The sequence below is a fragment of the Schistocerca piceifrons genome, chromosome 5 (assembly GCF_021461385.2).
Source record: "Schistocerca piceifrons isolate TAMUIC-IGC-003096 chromosome 5, iqSchPice1.1, whole genome shotgun sequence".
In the NCBI taxonomy this organism is placed as follows: Eukaryota; Metazoa; Arthropoda; class Insecta; order Orthoptera; family Acrididae; genus Schistocerca; species Schistocerca piceifrons.
This window is the reverse complement of record NC_060142.1, coordinates 22,849,367-22,869,844: the sequence shown is the minus strand read 5'-3', so window position 1 is coordinate 22,869,844 and position 20,478 is coordinate 22,849,367. Positions and strand designations below refer to the sequence as shown.

Sequence of the window (20,478 nt, the reverse complement as noted above, 5' to 3'; positions counted from 1 at the left end):
GAAAATGAAAGACACCCAACCCTCAAAACCTAGTACCATCAGGGTTGGATAAGAACAAGAGTTGTCTGAGGATGGCCAGATAGGAAGTATAGAAGTGAGGGGCCTGGCATAAGTAAGTGGAAACAATGCCAGGACTCAGCTTGGGACCCCGTGGTCGCCAGCCATGTACTCACTAGGTGTGAGTCCCCTGGGGCAAATGCCACATAATGCTATTGCAGAGTACAACTGAAAAATCTGTGTTAGAGTACCATATAGCCAAATATAAGGGTGCTTTGAGCTGTAGAATCTGCTTTTGGAATGGATATTGTGCCAAGGCCTGCTTTCTTATGTTGTGTTCCTTATCTGGATAGGATATGATAAAATAATTGTCTCAAGTTCAGCAGCTCTGTATGGCGCCCTTGAACAACATTTCTCTGTGCTGCACATGGTCCCATGATGCCCCAGTCTGCATGAAATTCCAAACAGAAATGCGAATGAGCAGAGGAAACACCGACCACATGCTTCCTGTGTCATTATAGCTGGGCATGTGAAGTACCGATATTTGTGTCTCGATTGATTATATTTGTTTTCGATACTAAGTGAAAATATCAATGGGCACATGCTACTCGTTTCAGTAAATGTTGTTGAGATTTTCTAACTACAAGCACATATTGTCTGTCAGCAGATTTTCCCTCACTTTCGAGAACATCGGCATTCTGACTGTGATGTACAGCAGTTGCTCCAAGATGGTTGCTAACAGTTTAAGTAAACATTGAAATAATGACATTGCTTCAGGAAAGGCATGCTATTTTAAATGGACTATCGTGATCGTAATTTCGGTTCCAACTAATTATAAAGTTTTTCATTGATCTAGTCATTTTATAACTCACTTTACATTTCTCATATTTTTTACATTGTTTAATTGATTTTTTGTTATCTTGATGATAACTTTTTAGATATTTTCACTCATAAAATTCTGGACCCTGTTACACGTCCTATTTCATATTTGTACAATAAATGAATTTTCACTAGGAGCCCCTACTGGCCATCCCCTGTCCATGCCCCTTCTGGAACAGAATCAATAAATTCTTGTTTGGCAACAAAGATACCAGAACAGAAGTCCAAAGTAAGGAACTTCTGGATCGCATTTCAGGTAATCAGATAGTTAAGTGAGTTAGTAATTGCTTCACCCCACCACTCACAAATCACAAAAATTGAAATTCTTCTATAGAAGGGAAGGACTGGTCAAGGAGAAATTTCTTCTCTTTGTTTATTAAATTTACTTTGCTGCCTGTCAGACATTTTGTATCACTGAGTGATGAAAATTTTTGGTTGGCGCATTGAGTCCCCTGTAAGTGGAGTAATGAATGTCATTTTTTCCTTCTGGTATTGTAAATACGTACATCATTGTTCCTTTTCACTGCAGTGAATTATTTATAACAATCTTAATGAGAAGAATAAATACTCTGTGAAGTAATAGTCATAATGCTGAACTACAAGTTGATGATATGTAAACAGCACTTGTTATTCTTACAGAATGTCTTTTAGCAATGAAGACTTTCTTTCTTTGAGAGAAGTTACCAAAACACTATTCCATTTGACATTATTGAACGAATGTATGTAAATCATCTCAACTTATTGATGTGTTTCTCTCCAAGATTTTCAGTGATTCTAAATGCAAATGTGATCAACCTAAGTTGTTTTAGGAGTTCAGAAGCGTGTTTCTTTTTCAGTTTACATTCTCACCAGTGTGTACTGCTTACAAAATTCGAAGTTTAGCTCTATTAACTATTTTTTCATTATGTGTTACAATTACCATTGTTGTACCTCTAGATGTGCAGAACAGAGTATATTGTGTCTTCCTGAAACTGAGAGTGAGACTATTCACAGAAAACCACTCAACAATGCCATCAAGAACATTATTTGCCATTTATTCCTTGGTTCTATGTATGCTTGGATTGATTACAATAATACTGTCATTTGCTAAAGAAGTAATTCTCCTTGTTCTGTATTAAATGGAAGGTCATTTATGTAGTTGAGGACCGACAGTGGAACTCCATAAATGATTTCTCCCCTGATTACATTTATTGAATTATTAGGTACAACATTCTGCGTTATTTTGGTTAAATTTGACATTATCCATTGGTTGCCTATACCATCAATTCCATTAAATCTCCGTTTATCTATGAGAATATTATTATTCACACTGTCAAATGCCTTAGATAGGACACAGAAAATACCGAACAGTCCGATTTAATTTAAGGCTGGTAAAATTTGGCGAGTGATTGTGTAAATGGCATTCTCAATTGAGCAACTCTTCTGAAATCCAAACAGTGATTTGCTGATGATGTTATTGTTGCACAAATGTTATTGTTGCACAAATTCTAGACCACAACCTTTTCAAAAGTGTCAGTAGTGTCTGTAGTGAAAAAGGTCAGTAGTTCATTGACATATCTCTTATCACCTTTTTTGTGGAGTGTTTAACAATGGTATATTTCTGTATCTCTGCTACAGTGTCCATGATAGTGTGCATCCTTATCACTTTGATACTTATCGAAGCACATGCACGAGTACGATATATGAGATAGAATTGTCAGAGCATGTGCTTTGATAAGTGCTGAAGTGATAAGGAATACCACTCAATCCATGATAAGAAGATTGCAGCACTGCATTGATGCCAATGGTCATCACTTTGAACACCTTCTGTAAATGGATGTTCATGCCACCTTTTTGACCTTCAAAGACATCATTGGACTCGTCTCCACAGCCACCATCAGAAAATAGGCAACAAACTATGGCATCCCATTAAAAAAAAACAACAATGTTTAGCTGCATATCTCTGATACGACCCCACCTAGCAACAAAAAAACCAACATCACAATATACGGCCCCCATTGTCCCATGCAACTTTTGTCCTACAAACTTTCCAGCTCCTGTTATACTTTCAGAGTTATTCTTGGTGGTAATAGCTATATATATATATATATATATATATATATATATATATATATATATATATATATATATATATATATATATATATACCTGTGTGTGTGTGTGTGTGTGTGTGTGCGTCCATGAGTGTGGGTGGGTGGGAGGTGTTTGTACATGTATATGTGTATATAATGTAAAAGATGCCAATAGGGTATATATGCTTAAATATAAATAATAAATAAATGATACTAATAAAAAATTTAATACAATGACACTATTGCCTGCAGCAAATATGTCTATACAAAAAAATCAAACAATATTTACAAGGTTATGCATACAGCCTTTCTACACAGAAGTGCCAAAGAAACTGGTATAGACATGCACACTCAAATACAGAGATATCATATAGGCAGAATACAGCACTGCAGTCTGCAATTCGCATATAAGACAAGTGTCTGGCGCAGTTGTTAGATCGGTTACTGCTGCTACAATGGCAGGTTGTCCACAGCTCGTGCTCTAGTGGCTAGCATTGCTACCTTTGGATCACAGATTCCTGGGTTCGATTCCTAGCCGGGTTGTGGATTTTTTCTGCCCAGGGACTGGGTGTTCGTATTGTCCTCATCATTTCATCCTCAACATCATCATTTGTGACAGTGGCTCGACTAGACTGTGTAAAAAATTGGATTGTGAAAAAACTGGGAGTTTGTATGGGCACTGATGACCGAGCAGTTGAGTGCCCCACAAACCAAACAAATCATCACCCACAACGGCACGTTATCAAGATTTAAGTGAGTTTGAATGTGGTGCTATAGTTAGCGCACGAGCAATGGGACACTGCATTTACGAGATAGCGATGAAGTGGGAATTTTCCCCATAACACCATTTCATGAGTGTATCGTGAATATCAGGGATCCAGTAAAACATCAAATCTTTGACATCGCTGCGGCGAGAAAAAGATCTTGCAAGAATGGGACCAACAATGACTGAAAAGAATCGTTCAGTGTGACAGAAGTGCAACCCTTCCGAAAACTACTGCAGATTTCAATGCTGGGCGATCAACAAGTGACAGTGCACAAACCATTCGTCTAAATTTCATCTATATGGGATTTTGGAACCGAAGGCCCCCTCGTGTGCCCTTGATGACTGCACAGCACAAAGCTTTACGCCTCACCTGAGTCTTTCAACAGCGAATTTGGACTGTTGGTGACTGGAAACATGTTGCCTGGTCGGCCGAGTCTCGTTTCAAATGGTAGCGAGTATCTGGACTTACACGTGTATGGAGACAACCTCATGAATCCATGGACCCTGTATGTCAGCAGGGCACTGTTGAAGCTGGTGGAGGCTCTGTAATGACGTAGGGCGTCTGCAGTTTGAGTGATATGGGACCCCTGATATATCTAGATACGTCTCTGACAGTGACACATATGTAAGTATCCTGTCTGATCACCTGCATCCGTTCATGTTCATTGTGCATTCCGACTGACTTGGGCAATTCCAGCAGGACAATGCAACACCACACACGTCCTGAATTGCTACAGAGTGGCTCCAGGAACACTCTTCTGCGTTTAAACACCAAACTGCCCAGACATGAACGTTATTGAGCATATCTCGGATGCGTTGCAACATACTGTTCAGAAGAGGTCTCCACCTCCTTGTACTATTACAGATTTATGGACAGCCCTGCAGGATTCATGGTGTCAGTTGCCTCCAGCACTACTTTAGACATTAGTTGAGTCCATGCCACGTCGTGTTGCGGCACTTCTGTGAGCTTGCGGGGCCCTATACAATATTAGGCAGGTGTACCAGTTTCTTAAGTAATGTTTAAAGAATCGGTTGTTTGTTCTGCATAAGCAAGACTCTTTCATTGTCAAAAATGTTTTGTAATTAAAATTGTGTTATCAGTTTTTTTATACACAGGGTAGGCGTTTTCTTTGATCAGGTATAATGAACCCTCAATAATTTTTCGCTCTGTATACCACCTGCAGAATTATCTGTGGTGTAAGATTTTTCAATGTGAGATTCCTGCCATCTTGTGCGGAAGAAAACACAGATTTCGAATCAAGTAGAAATGCCAACACGAGTAACTTCAAAGTAGATATCCTCAATGTAGCAAGGGAGCTATACAACTTAAGAAAGGCAATGTTTCCAGACTGTATACTAGTCAGGTTCCTTTCAGACTGTGCTGATACAATAGCTCCATATTTAGCAGTCATATACAATTGTTTGTTCTTAGAAAGATCCATACCCAAAGACTCGAAAGTTGCCCAAGTCGCAAAAATATCCAAGAACCGAAATAGGAGTTATTCATTGAGTTACATACCCACATCACTAACGTCAAATTACAGTAGGATTTTGGAGTGTATACTGTTGTGCCGGTCCTTTGTGAAAGAGAAACATTTATTTATGGTTGACATGAAAACGAACTGTTATTCTGTGTACAAAGGAGTACTTAAAAATATTAATTATCTCTCTGGACGTACATGAAAAGCAGCATCGATATTTCACGATAATCCATGTTTTTTAGTAAAGATACTTTAATAATGAAACAGATTTTCATAATCTTTTTGCTTTGGTTCTTCCTATGACAAGTATGTGGATGGAGACGTGTGTATGTTGTATTTCTGGCAGATATATGTTGGTATTGACAATCAAACTACTTATTTCAGTTGAATTAGCATCGTTACATGTATGAAAAATTAGCTGTTCGTTTTTTCAGACATTAATGGTGTGGTAGAGCCTGAGTTGTAATTAGTTTTGTTGGCTGCAATTTGCAAAACGGTAAATTATTTTTCAAATTGCCCCAATACTACGTGGCGTAAACTAAAAAGGAGAAGGGGTACAATTAATTTCTTGCACAAAACAGACTAAAGTCAAGTTAATTTCATTTGTTTTGCAAAAAGTGATATCGATATGAAGACAGAGTCTTCTGGTCGCTGCTTCATGGCTGTCTTTTGTTCAACTGTCAAGATTTTCACAGTTAAGAAAGTGGTCACCTTTGAAATAATAATAACTGTACACGCAATACTTGTTACTCCATGTGAACCTGCAAAACTATAAATTATTATTCATGTGAGAAGTCGTTCCATTACAACCCTGAGGTATTTCTAAAAGGAAAAGACTAATGTTCTTCACACTGAGCTATTCCTAATTTATTTTAGGTTCATATAGGTACTCCAAAGTAATTTTTTTATCGGACAATTGAATACAGAAAGTCTTAAAGTCTTAACACTATCAAAAATAAAAACACTTGCCTGTGAAAAGAAGTTGTAGTGAATATGGTGTATGTATTCTCGCGTGATCTTATGATGCGTTATTAACACACACACACACACACACACACACAGACACACACACACACACACACAGACACACACACACACACACACACACACACACACACACACACACACACACACACACACATATGCACGAAAAACTAACTGCAATGTGCTCAAACATTATAAATCGCCTCATAGGAAACGATTTATTGACAAGCAGCCAACGGAATTAAGAAAATATCGTTTTTGTGAAAAACAACTAGCTGTTTATTCTCATGAAGTAGTGAGTGCTATCGACAGGGAACATCAAATTTATTCTATATTTTTAGATTTCCAGAAAGCTTTCAATACCATTCCTCACAAGCGACTTCTAATTAAATTGTGTGCCTCTGGAGGATCGTCTCAGATATGTGACTGGATTCATGTCCTGTCAGAGAGGTCACTTAATAACTGATGGGAAGTCATCGTGTAAAACAGAAACGATACCTGGCGTCTCCCAACGAATTGTTATAGGCCCTCTGTTGTTCCTGATCTACCTCAGTGATTTAGGAGACAATCTGAACAGCCCTCTCAGATTGTTTGAGATGATGCTGCCATTTACCGTATTGTTAAGTCTCAGATTATCAAACCGAACTGCAAAATGATTTAAAAAAGATGTCTATATGTTGCAAAAAGTGGTAATTGACTCTCGGCCACGAAAAGTGCTAGGTAATCCACATGAGCACTAAAACGACTCTACTAAATTTCAGTTACACGGCAAATCACACAAATCTAAAGGCTATAAACTCAACTAAATACTTAGGGACTACAATTATGAATAACTAAATTAGAACGATCTAATACATAATGTTGTGGGGGAAAGAAACCAGAGACTGCGATTTATTGGCAGAACGCTTAGAAAATGTATCAGGTGTAGAGGGTGCTTAAATTACACTTTCCCACACTCTTCTGCAGTACTGGTGTGTGGTGTGAAATCCGCATCAGGTAGAAACTATGGAGGACATCGAAAAAGTTCAAAGAAGGGGAGCTTGTTTTGTATTATGGCGAAGGAAGTGAGAGTATGCCATGGTTATGATACATTAATTGGGGTGGCAGTCACTAAGACAAAGGCAGTTTTGGCTGTGATAGGACCTTCTCATGAAATTTGGATCATGAACTTCTTCCTCGGAATGTGAAAATATTTTGTTGGAGCCCACCTACATGGGGAGAAACGATCATCATAATAAAATACGATAAATCAGAGCTCTCACAGAAATAATGTGCCATGAAGATATTCGAAACTATAAAGACTACGAAAAGACAAAAGCACTAAAACCTTTATTATGAGTTCTGATGAACTGTAGTGGGTCTCATGTAGATTGTCTTGTGGCAATCTCACAAAGAAAAACAACCCATTGGAAATAACAACATGGGGCATTTCACAGACAACAATCCTCCATCAAAACATGCAACCAATAAAAAATAAAATATAACTATTAGAAGTTGAGCTCCAATCTTTGAACTGCATTGTAGTTTGTATTACTGTGCACAGGTTTAGAGACACAGAAATCCAACATGTAGTATTATCATTGTATGAAAAGGCAAACTTTTAGTGCAGAACTACTTCAAGGAGTGGAGGCTCATGCAATTATATCAGGAAAGACATGACCTCAGTGCGGTAAGTGAAGACAAACCACTTTGAAATATCAGCTATTGAATTAATAGGGCTTGATATCACCAGGAAATGTATCAGTTTGTGTGTGTATAGATCTTCCAGTGGTAGTGTGGACACCTTTTTCAATAAATTAACAGAAGTTCTAGATACAGTCTCAAGTATAATGGTCAACATTAACATCAACACTGATATCATAAATGAATTCTTCCCAAACATCCTTCAGAGTTTTGGCATGTCCCTATTGGTCAATAGTGCAACAAGGGTTACTACAACGACTACATCAGTAATTGACCATGTTGCCATAAATATGGACAGGGAAAAATGTAGCTGTAAAAGATCTCAGATTATCTCTGAGAAATAGCAACAGTAAAACAGGCATCGAATAATTCCCTTAAACTAGAAGCCTACTAACTACATCTATCAGAAATAGAAATAAAAGATTTTTCAAAAGAACTAGAAAAACAAAGCTGGGATGAAATGTATAAGGAAACCAATGTGAATATGAAATTCTCTAAATTCTCAACATAGTTTAAGTTGAACTTTGAAGAGGCATTTCCAAGCGTATGCATGTCTGTATCAACATCTCACAGAAACAGATGGATGACAGCAGGTATTAAGAAGTCCTCCCAAACACTGAAACACCTCAGTTCCATAGAGAGATTCACAATGATCCAGAATTCTTAAATTTCTATCACAGATACATAAAGATCTATAGGAAGTTGCTGATTGCTGCAAAAAGTCATTTAATGAGAAAATAATATATAATGCAGAAAATAAAAGCAAAATAACATACTGCTAAGGAAGGGGGGGGAGTTCATAAATGATCCACAACACTTAGCAAACTATGTAAACGAACATTTTTCAATTATTGCAGAGACGTTCCAGCAAAAATTCCCCAAAACAAATATAACACCTGTAAATAACGTTGCACTAAATACAATGATGTTACTTCCAACCACAGAGAATGAAGTCAATAAAACTGTTCAAAAACTAAAAAATAAAAAGTCAGTAGGCTTAGATGAAGTACTAATGTGTGTACTGAAACAATGCATAGGGATAACACAAGGCCTCTTAACTAATATAATAAATGAATCCTTCACGTCAGAGACATTTCCAGAGCAGTTAAAAAACCCAAGAGTTGTACCTTTGCTTCAGAAAGGTAATGCAGAAGACATAGAAAATTACCGGCCCATTTCCCTGCAGTCAGCATTCTAAAAAACAATAGAAGCAATTATGAAAGACAGATTAATAAATTACCTAAATAAATACAATCTTTTAAGTGAATCACAGTTTGGTTTCTGAAGTGGCAACAATACAGAGTTAGCCATAGTAGAATTGACAAAAGTTGTACTGGATGCTCTTGATAAAGATGAGTCTGACACAGGTATATTTTTGGATCTTTCTAAGGTGTTTGATACCATCGACCACAAGATTCTATTAAATAAATTAGAAGCATTAGGAATAAGAGGGGTAGCTAATGACTGGTTTCCAGCACACCTAACAGATAGGGTACAAAGAGTAGAGATAACATACTTCAAATAGATCTAAACGTTTAGTAAAACACTTATCAGAATCAAAATACATTAATATAGAGGTTCCACAAGGAAGTGTATTAGGACCAATACTGTTCCTGATATACATCAATGACTTTCCGAGTAGTGTTACTCACGGTGAAACAATTCTCTTCACTGAAGACAAGTATTATAGCCACTGAAAAAACAACTCCTTGCCGAGAAAGCAAATGAAACTTTCAAGGACGTTTATGATTGGTCAATAAGCAATAAGGTGACATTGAAGATAAAGAAAACTAATGCCGTGAATTTCAGTTTGAAGAGGAAAAATGATAATGTTAAATTAAATGTAGATGTCACCTCTATAGACTGTGTAACAAATGCAGAATTTCTAGGAATGAATATCGATTCTCAGTTAAAGTGATGAGAAAACACAATGGTACTTGCAAACAGAATGTCATCACCATGTTATGCCCTTAGAATCCTATCATCAGTGTGTAACATGCAGTGCCGTTTAGTTACATATTACTCATATGTACACTCAATTCTTAGTTATGGCATTCTTTTTTGGGGAACAAATGCATAAAATATGAACACAATTTTCTAGCTCCAGAAAAGAGCCATAAGAATAAAAACCAAAAATACTCTCGGGCTCATTGTAAAGATCTGTTGAAAACAATGGGAATTTTAACAGCTCCATGTTAATACATTTACCAGTCAGTTGTACACATAAAAAATAACATTGGTAATTACTGCACAAACAGCTCTGTCCATGACTATGCAACAAGAGACTGGTTCAACTTAAGGCCCGTCCACACGTAACGATCTGTCTGCGCAAATGTCTGCGCACATGTGATGTGCGCAGACAGATCGTTGCGTGTGGACAGAAGATTTGCACCAACCTGAGGTGTGTGCAAACCTGGAAGTTGGAGTTGGAGGTTTGAGCGAAACCTCTCAAATCTGTGGGTTCAAACCACATCTGCGCAGACAAGTTGGAGCGTGTGGACAGGAGATCGCCGCAAATCTGGCGCGAAACAGCTGTTTACTCAGTCTAGTGTTTGTATTTGTGCGCACAGGGCATTAAAATGGCTGATACTCGTCAGTGTTCTCGAGAGTTTGTAAGTGAATTCATTGAAATATATAGAAACCACCCTCGTTTGTGGAAGGTTAAAAGTAAAGAATATAGTGACCGAGACAAAAAGACAGCAGCATACAATGATCTAATTGAAAAATTGCGGGCAGTTGACGCATCGGCAAACAGAGAAACAGTAATTAAAAAAAAATCGTTGCGAACTGTTTACCGAAAAGAGTTATCCAAAGTTCAGAAATCTAGAAGATCTGGTGTAGGAGTAGAACAAGTATACCAGCCAACTTTATGGTATTTTGACCTGCTTGGCTTTATTAGTGATCAAGAAACGCCAAGACCAAGCAGGAGTATTATCTGTAACTTGACAGACTTAATTTACTTGACTTGCATTCATGAACTCATCCTTCAGGACAGCGTAAATAGTTTCACATGTGTTGGGTATTATTTCACTCAACGCTTGTTTCGATATTACAGTGGAAATTCCAAATCCTTGTAGCTCCTTCCTGTTGCTAGTAATCTTAATGTTACCGCCAGCCGTTCATGAGGAGAAATTGCCCTTCTCATACAAATATTTTTTCTCATAATATGAGGGATTACGAGCTTTAAGGGATAATTATAAGTTTCGACATCCATCTGCAAATAACTTCGCCAGTCGTTAAGTTCGCCCTGCAACCCTCGCAGAAAATTTACGTGAGAAAACTGCTTTCGCTTTAGCAGCCACTGTCTACACCATTTTGACCGCTTTCTCTGTTTCCTGCGGTTGGTCCGAATGTTTTTTGCAACACAAGTTGCGAACACAGACCACAACAGAAGTTCCTCCATTTCCATATTTCAAAATAACTGAATCAAATTTTTGACGTTTATTGGGAGCGTAGTCGCTTGCCACTGATATTTCTTTTCTACACCGACAGATGGCGAGCGAGTGGTAGATTGGGGTTTGTGTCGTGTGAACACACCACATTTGCAGCGATCTTTTGCATGTACAGACATCTGCGCCGATGTCTGCGCAGACAGATCGTTGCGTGTGGACCGGGCTTTAGATATACCAAGAAAAAATAAACATGAAACTCAAAACAGCATTTTCTACAAGGAATAAAACTGTACTATAAATTACTAGAAGATATTAAAGAAATTGCAAAAAATACACTTACTTCAAAAGGCAGCTAAAAAGTACTGTTATGCAATACATTTTATACATTGAAGTATTGCTTAGATAAAACAGAGTAGGGGTTTGAGAAAAAAAGTTATACAAATAAATAATAATAGTAATGATTATAAAACGCCCAACATTCCACATAACACTTTCACTTTATGTTTTTTCCTTCTTTTTCCTTTCTAGAAATACTTACCTCCAAGCTATGCATAGCATAATACTGACTCCTCTTCCTCTTTCTGAGCTCAACATCTCACTCATTATGGAGGGATGCTGACTCAGTTTTTCAGGATGGCAAGTGGGAAGTTGCGGTACAGAAAATGGCCCAGAGATCACCAGTGTGTGTGTGTGTGTATGTGTGTGTGTGTGTGTGTTATGAAGGAATGTGTGTAAAGTTTGTTCACTACATTGCTTAATAAGTTATTTGTAAAACAAGTGTTGTATACCAGTAGTAAATTTAATGGTTGTCTCTAACAAGAAGTCTGTAAAGATATGTGTATACGAATGAGCTTCTTTTAAATTGATCTAAACTTGTAAACACTGTGGCAATAATAATTAATGTTCTTTTGACGCTACCTGTGATATTTACATAACTGGCTATGACTGGCCCTATAGCAGATTTTCGACCTTTAGAATTGATTATACATATATATTTAGCGATATACGTGAATAAACGATAAGAGTAATTTTATAGAATTAAAATATTTCATTGCCTTCAAAGATATGTTTATTATTTTCCAGTGGACGCAAATCTGTGGATCTCGTATCGATAGTGTTGGATCTGCGTAGTTGAAGCACAAGGAAGCCGGGAACGAGAAACGGTTCCGTCTTCCGCCATCTTTCATTGAAGAGTTAGGTTGAGTGTTTACGCGCTGGTAGCCTGGTGTGGGAAATACGCGACTTACTGCACTTCTGAAGGTACGTAGTAGCTTGTTTTATTTAGAATACATACTTCTCAATTGTTTAGATTTGTATTCGTATTTGATATTAAGTTAATTTCGTTTTTTGGATCCACTTATTCGTTGCACGCGCCTTATTTTCAGCCGCTAGTTTGTGTTATTGGAAGTAATGAATCTTTGATAATGAAAAGTAAGTTTCGTTCTACAAATATGTTTGTTCTAATCAAATATTCTAGTTTTATGAGTTTTAGGGTACCAGCTTCGTAAGATTAATTGACCTTGGATAGTGAACGAGACGAACTCACGTGATTAGGCAAGTTGTATGCAGAGATGTTGGCTCGCTTGCTAATAATAGTAAAAATACTGTTGTAGACGAATTATTGATCGCAAACGAAATGGGGGTATAACGGTCTTGCGCTGACTTCGTAGGCCGAACTTTAAGTTGGCACTTCAGTTATACTGTAAAGTTGTAGGAACACGCTGGACAGTTTTAATTACTTAGTGGGAACAATTGAAAGGTGAAAATAGATTAGATATCGTTTTCGGCGTTTTTTCCAGCTATTTTCTATTCGCTTTTTCTTCGGAGACTTTAAAATTATTCTTCGTGATGTATTGTGTAAATGATCGGGTACGCGGGTGGAGGAGAAATTATCTAATATAGCTTGAAATGCTATTATGGTGTCGCTCCGAGGTTTCCGTTATTAGTTTCCTTCCTTGGAGAAGAATCTGCTTGTAATCACGATTTCGGTTCTCATTTCTAGATAAGTTGTCAGACACGGTAATTGTGCAGCTTTAGTTTGATGTAATGTGTATGTGAAATACGTATAAGGCATTGTGCAAGAGGTGATAAATTTCCAGCACTGTGTTCAAAGCAACGTGCACTACCTTGATTGTTCTGAACTAATGTTCAGATTTCGGCTATTGTGGAAAAAGAGTATTTATGATAGTGTCATGAACTTTTACGATTGTTGTGCTTTAAGCGTTTTATAACTGTTATTTGCTTTTGTAACCAGCAGACTCTGAAATGCAACAGACTTTTTTAAATGGAGTTCCTTTCACAAGCCTTGTGGCAAAGATGGATGATCGCTGTGGTATTTTCACGGAAAATAAGTAGGCTATGGCATTTGTATAGAGTTTAGGCTTTACAGGAAGGTAAAGTTCTGTTGTGAAGGGCTGACTTTTGTTATTGACCTTGTTTTCTTAAAACCTAAATTCAGTAGAACTATGCTGTCCTCAAGATTTCTGTGATGAAGTCTACAATAAGAGTTCATAAGATTATACTTAATGCTCCTTTGAGTTATGTATTGTCAGGTGTAGCCTCCTGCAGTCTCCAGTTCTAGTGGACAAGAATGTGTAGTAATAAATCAGGTTATTTTCAGTTGGGCTACTGTCACAGTAACAATACTTAATAGAATTGAGATTAAGGTAAGTGGTTAATGTTGTTGGGCTTGTACATTGCAAAGCAATCTGGGCTCATAATAGGATGTAGCAGACTGTTCATAGGTTAGGATACTGAATGAAAGGGGGAAAGTATCCCCAAAATGCTGTTACTAGCACCTGATATGTTGTAGCATGAGGTGAGGTGCCATTATTGATTCCAGAGCAATAATTGTCTACATTGACCAGTTGTGCAATGTTAATAGCTGCAGTGACTTACTTTGTTGTTTTCATTTTTCTATGTTGGCAAGTCAGTGAATGTAAAAACAGAACTGGTTGTAGTGACATGTTGAACTGTACATTAGCCTGAGATGTAGGTTAGATGGAAGATGAGTTTGGTTGAGTTGAAGCCAACAAATGCGAAATTAAAGATAAAAGCACTGATTATGGTGACTCGTTTGTAGCTTAGCCTGTCCAAAACGATCGCAACTGATACCATTGGATCTTCGTTAATGTTGAAAGCTGATGAGTTGTATAGTATATTCCTCTTTATCGGACATCCTGATATAGGTGGATCTTGTTTCTCATTGATTTCTACTATATAACAGTCTGTGACAGAGCATGCTTTACCTGCTCCACCCTCTGCAAACACATGGGAACTAAGCAAGTATTGCATTGCTTGTGGAGGGAAGTAATTTGTTGATATGAGGTTCGTTTGAGCAGTTACCAGACAACAGGCTGTACTGCGCATGCACAGCTACGATGATGTACGCAGCCTGTTCTTGGTGCTTGCTCTGCTAATCCACTTTTCGTGGAATTTCGTACGTGGTGGGGCATCATGTGACCATGTGCAGCCCTGAAGCATGTTGAGAGGATATGTTGTACTTGGAGCAATTGTTTCATAATATCCCACCCAGATAAAGGATGCAAATAAGGAAGCGGTTCTTGGCATAATATCATTTCAAAACTAGACTCCACAGCTCAGAGTACCATAACATTTTGCTGTGGGGTGACTTTGACAGAAGGCAGATTCGTAAATTTCTGCTACAGCTGTCAATATATTTGAAGCAAAGTATTTAGTTCAAAACTACTGACCAAATCTGCCTAGTCAGCTTAGTCAGTGTTACATATGTTTGTACATATGTAGCATTAAGAGACCTTAGTGTCATAAAAGGAACAGGACATCAGACTACTCCAGCAGCATCGGAATTTCATAAACCACACAAAAATGCTTCATTCCACTCAAGTTTTATGATTGTCCAGAAGCACTCTGAAGTACCTGATAGTCAGCTTTTCTATGTGGTTTCATGATACCAATTTTCTTGGGGATCTAGTACTGTATTCTCATGTTTGGTTTGTTCTTATGGTATGTCATTTGTCCCAGAAAATGAAAATTTGCACTTGAAATGGAACGTAGTTGAAAGTAGCCAATAGTGCAGAATGAAACACTTAGTTTCAAGTAAACTGCCTCAGCAGGAAAAAATTAATAGAAGCAAATTTCTCTACAAAAGACAGAATTGTCTTCATTAAGACATTAATGGTTGATTGCTAGTAATGTGGATATAATATAAAATCAGAAAATTGAAACTACTAACTTATTTTGGTCTTTCGTGATTGAGAATGTATATTAATTCACTTAATGGCTCCCAGCCACAGAAATCTGTTTAGTTTTCATTCGCTGTGGAGCTGTAAAGAGACTAGCAATATCACGTCACGTGGAGGACATCCCCCCCCCCCCCCCCCACACACACACACACACACACACACACACACACACACACACACACACACCTTGCTCTGCACATGCGTGAATCTGGCAACTTGGGCATGGTAGAAAAGCTTTTCTGGGTAGCATCTGGCTACTTGCTGCTACTGCTCATACAGCAAACAGCCACACTTAAAGTAGCCAGAAGTGGGGGAAGGTACTGCTCATATGTGAATTCAGGTCTGGGCATGTGCATGAGCCTGCTGGCAACTGCTCAAATGAACCTATGCCTTCTGTTCAGGTATTTGCTTGTGGATCAGCTCATTTGGAACTAGTACACATTTTATTTCGTTGTTCTCAACTACTTTTGTCAGTGTCCATTGGTAAAATTGATATTGTGGTGTACATACACAATGAGCAAGTCTACCAAAAGCTGGAGTGATACTGGTTAGTCCTTGAGTTGTATCTTCAGTGTAGTAGGTATTGATCACATAAGCAGTGTGGCTCAATTTTGTCATGAGCTCAGTGTAACTGGGCTGTTTTCATCAAAAACTTTTTAGCTTTGGAGTGAACTAAAAGTTCTTAACTGCACAGCATTGCTGTATCTGGATCCATATTTCATACTTTCAGGCGATGTTCTGGATTTGTTGGTCAGTGTCAGCCACGGTGCTTTCACTCTATGGCTCTTAGGTTAGCACCAAAGTTTGTATAGTCCATCAGATGGTTCAATGCAAGGGGGGTGCTGAATTGAGTGCTGAAAGTGATAACATTTTGTACTACCCGAATGATTCATTACCACACTTCTCACAGCCTTAAGCACATTTTACACGATTGACATTGGCTCAGTTGACTACTAGTGCCTAATTGCCAGATATATTTCTGCAGTGCAGTTTGGCATCTGAATGGTGAAAGTGAGGTTGAGGTATTATCCTTTCTAGGGAAAAACTGAAATGTAGCAAGAAAATTGGGAACAAGTAATAAGAGCCTCAAGAAAAGATATACTTCATGCTTTCAGATATTTTGTACCCCTTACAGATTAGAACAATAGTTCGAAGAAACACAGATCTAGGGAACTTTCCAGTGTGCTTTGAAAACAAAGCAAACAAAATAAGGTTAAGGCCACAAAGTATAAAATCCATTTTTGTAATAGAACTGAGCTCTATCAGAATAGATTATAACTCACAATTTTAGGTGCTGCCATAGTTTTTGCAGTCTGCAGCATACACGTACATGCAGAACTCCACCTTGAGTGCAATCTATTCACACACACACACACACACACACACACACACAGGTTGGTTGCTGATTTACATGCAGGAACAAGAGATTTTGAACAGGTCACTTTCACAAAGCAGGCTTTATGAAGGCTGCAAGGTGACAACTTGAGTTGAAGAAAACAAATATAGACTAGCCCATGTCCAGCTGGATTTGCTTAAGTTTGTAGATGGAGGGGAGTCACTGGTGATAATTTTTCGCATTACATTGACAATTCAGCTTACTTGCCACAAATTTGTTACTGGTTTGGCAACTGCTGATTTTTGAATGTACTAATGTTCAGTTTACATTGTCAGGATTTGGGATATGGGCTTACTCTCTTGCTGTGAAGCATGTCTACCAGTTCATCACATTACCTATTTACAACCAGTTGCTGACACCAACTAGGTCCATCAGAATGTGCAGAGGACTGTGCATTGCACATAATATACATAAAAATATTGCTTAGATTTGTCATAATACAAGTTTTCTGAATTTCTTGCTGTAGTTGTAATTTAGACTATGCTGTAAATCAGTTACATTTCAGTGAAGTTCTTTGGTGTTGCTGACTTACTACTAAATTGTCTTCCTTTAGGACATATGTGGGTAATGTTACAAATAACAAATTGTACAAAGATTTTCTGGGGACACTCTAACCTTTGTTAGTCTTCAGGGTGAAACCTGGAAATATCCATCTCCCTGTGTTTTTGTCTGTGAGACATGTGAAGTGTACTTAATGTTGTCTTTGTTCTAAGGACTGGTTTGAAGCAGCTCTTTATGCTGTTTACTGTTAGTCTTGACCTGTTTTCCAAATCACTGCCAATTATCTTGAACTGATGTTTGCTTTTAGTGACTTGTCACCTGAGCCATTTGTACAGATGCTTCTTTTTCTTTCAAGTTTTCTCTACATTTCTGGTATGCAGCAACTGTCTTTCCCATCAAAGTCCTACATGCTTCAGCATTGCAGTTCCCACTTCACTATTCATACAGTCACTTTCATATTTACATCTTTCCCTTTTGCCACTTTGATTTCCTTGTGAGAAACTTTGGTGTTTTGAGTGGCTCATGCAGTTGGGCTCTGCCATTTCTTTTATAGTGGTAAGCAAAATTAATAAAAGCAAGTTAAATTTATTTTGTTTACAGATTATTAACATTGTTTTATTTGGAACATGAGGCACTGGTGCTCATTTTCAGCCATGTCACCTGGTGACAGCTGCACCTCCAAATGACAGACATAAGCCAGTTCTATGTTAGGTTGATGTGACAATATTAGTTGGTGGAGCTAATAAATATAGAGGTCAACAGGGGCATCGAATCCCACCTGTTGGCTTTGACCTGTGATGGAAGGGTGTTGTGGTGTGGAGTTTAGTTATGAGTGTGTTGTGATTGTAGATGTCGTCTTGTTGCGGTTGGTGGTGATTGATTGTGTGTGTGTGTGTGTGTGTGTGTGTGTGTGTGTGTGTGTGTGTGTGTATTGGGTTCATTTGGATGTCGGTGCTTAAAGTGTGCATTTATCGGTCATGACTGTTGAACAGAAATTAATTTCAGTGAGTTAACAATTAAGTTTCCGTTTGTTGTTGCGGTGTTTGCTGTTATTGGTTTGCTGTTTGACTCGCGATAAGTCGTTTAATTCAATTTGCGAATTCTTTTGTTAGGTATGGATATGACTTCTAAGTTTAATCGTGTGTGTCTGCTGGCTGAAATGGGGGACAGCATGTTGTCTGTCATGAAGTTTCTACAACTTTTTGGGCTTGTGGCAGAGATAGTGAAATGCAGTGTATTAGAGGTGTGTGTGTGTGTGTGTGTGTGTGTTGGATCTTTTTTTTTTTTTTGTAAGTAGTCGTTTTTTGGGTTTATTGTTATCCTGTTTTGATGATTGGTGGGGTTTTCATGTGTTCTTGGGTCAGTGTTATTTACTGCTTGGGTTGGTGATTTGGTATTGGCACTTGTGGTTGATTTATGTATCTTACAGGAAGGACTCAATTTCAATTTTTTTGGTATCGTCAGTTGTATTTGAGCTATAAAGGTCATGGGAAGTGACAGATTCCAATTCGTCATTGTGCGTTTTGGTATCGTGAGCTGCTGTCGACCTGTATAGGTCAACAGAAGTGTCAGATTCCAATTTTTATTGTTTTAGTTGTTGGTTTTGTGGTATTGACAATTGCAATTCAGATATTTAGGTGAAGGGAAGTGACTGAGTGCTGTCAATATTGTAAGTGTAGAAGAATTTGGGAATTTTGTGTTTTTGTCATTTTGTGTGGTTTGGGGTTGTGTGTGTTTATATTCAGTTTGTCCCCACCCAGAAAACCCCTATTTCACACGCTGGTCTCGTTAGTTTGATTATATTTTTGGAGGGAGATGTGTAGAGCATAAAGTATGTAAAGGTTATGGTAAGATTGATCTGTAGCATAGTGTGATTACTCTGTTATTAAATTTAAGGCTAAAGGGTAAATAAAGAAACCACATATTGCAAGAGATACGGCTTTTGTTCATATTAAATACATCACATTATCTGAATGTATGGGGTCATTGTTTTCGCCAGACATTTGCATTGCTAGGGCTAATTAGATAACAATGTTTGTTCACTTGTGAGATTGTTAGGTCTGATGGTATGTCTCCTGAAATGGATTATGTGCATGGTATTTCTTCTTGAATAGACTTGCTCAGTATAAATTTGTTTAGCATTGACGTGACTCCCTGCCTGTACGTCTACTACATGCTGTAGTGCTAAAGCACCTGTTGTTGATGTGTTAAACTTTTTAAGTTACATTTCATGTTGTGCTTGGTTTTTAATGTGAGAGTAATACATAACACATGTATAAATTAAAGTATGGCTTACTTAATTGGAGTGCCAGATTGCTTTCATAGAAATGGGACCTGTTTCTTCCTCAGTCCAAGCCTGCGCCTAATCTCATTAACAATTTTGTGGTGGACAGTAGTATATATACATATTGGAGTTCTTGTAATGTCACAATACAATGTAATTTCATAATAAAATTTGTCAGATTTATTTAACTGTTCTGCAAAATGTAAAGTCAAGGAGAAAGGAAAGCCTTGGAAATTTAGGGAGGTCCATGCGTATTGAAGAAAAGCAATTACGGGAACTAGTCTATCCAGGAAGACTTAGGTGACTTAATGAAACCTGCTTGACAGTAGGTAATGTTAATATTTTTCCATAGTCAGTTAAATGTGTGCAGAAGTGGTAACATGCAGTGTAAGCTGTTAATAAATCCAGTATTCTGAATATAGTATTGAAAATATGTAAATACGAAGTGTACTGTTGTCAGTATGTGTTATAAATAGTAAACGAGAATTATTAATTCGTGAAATCGTAGAGCTGAAGCGGTAAATGCTGTTTTTTTGCAGCAAAGTGAAAAGTAATTAAATTTTGTCTTAGCTTGAATTTGAGGAAAATACTATGTGCCTTTTGAAAAGTAGTTAATAAGGACCATCAGTGGCAAAATCTGCATTTTTGTTAACTGTCAGAATGGTAAAACTTGTCATATTTGATAGTTTTTGTAAAAGCTTGAGAATAAATTGACTTTACAAATGTAAATACTTCAGGATTAAAGATCACTCACCAAAAAGCAGACGTGTTGGGTGGTTGATAGATGAATATGCTTACATCCCCCCCCCCACACACACAC

At 37.7% G+C, this 20,478-nt stretch overlaps 1 protein-coding gene across 1 annotated transcript in view; it reads left to right on the top strand.

Annotated features, from left to right (window-relative positions):
- The first annotated feature begins 12,383 nt into the window (after positions 1-12,383).
- The window catches only part of LOC124798107 (heterogeneous nuclear ribonucleoprotein K), a 67,696-nt gene continuing 59,601 nt past the window's right edge, over positions 12,384-20,478 (top strand). Inside the window, exon 1 of the mRNA XM_047261359.1 lies at positions 12,384-12,514. The gene's annotated coding sequence lies outside the window, so the exon portion shown is untranslated. The remainder of the gene's footprint in view (positions 12,515-20,478) is intronic.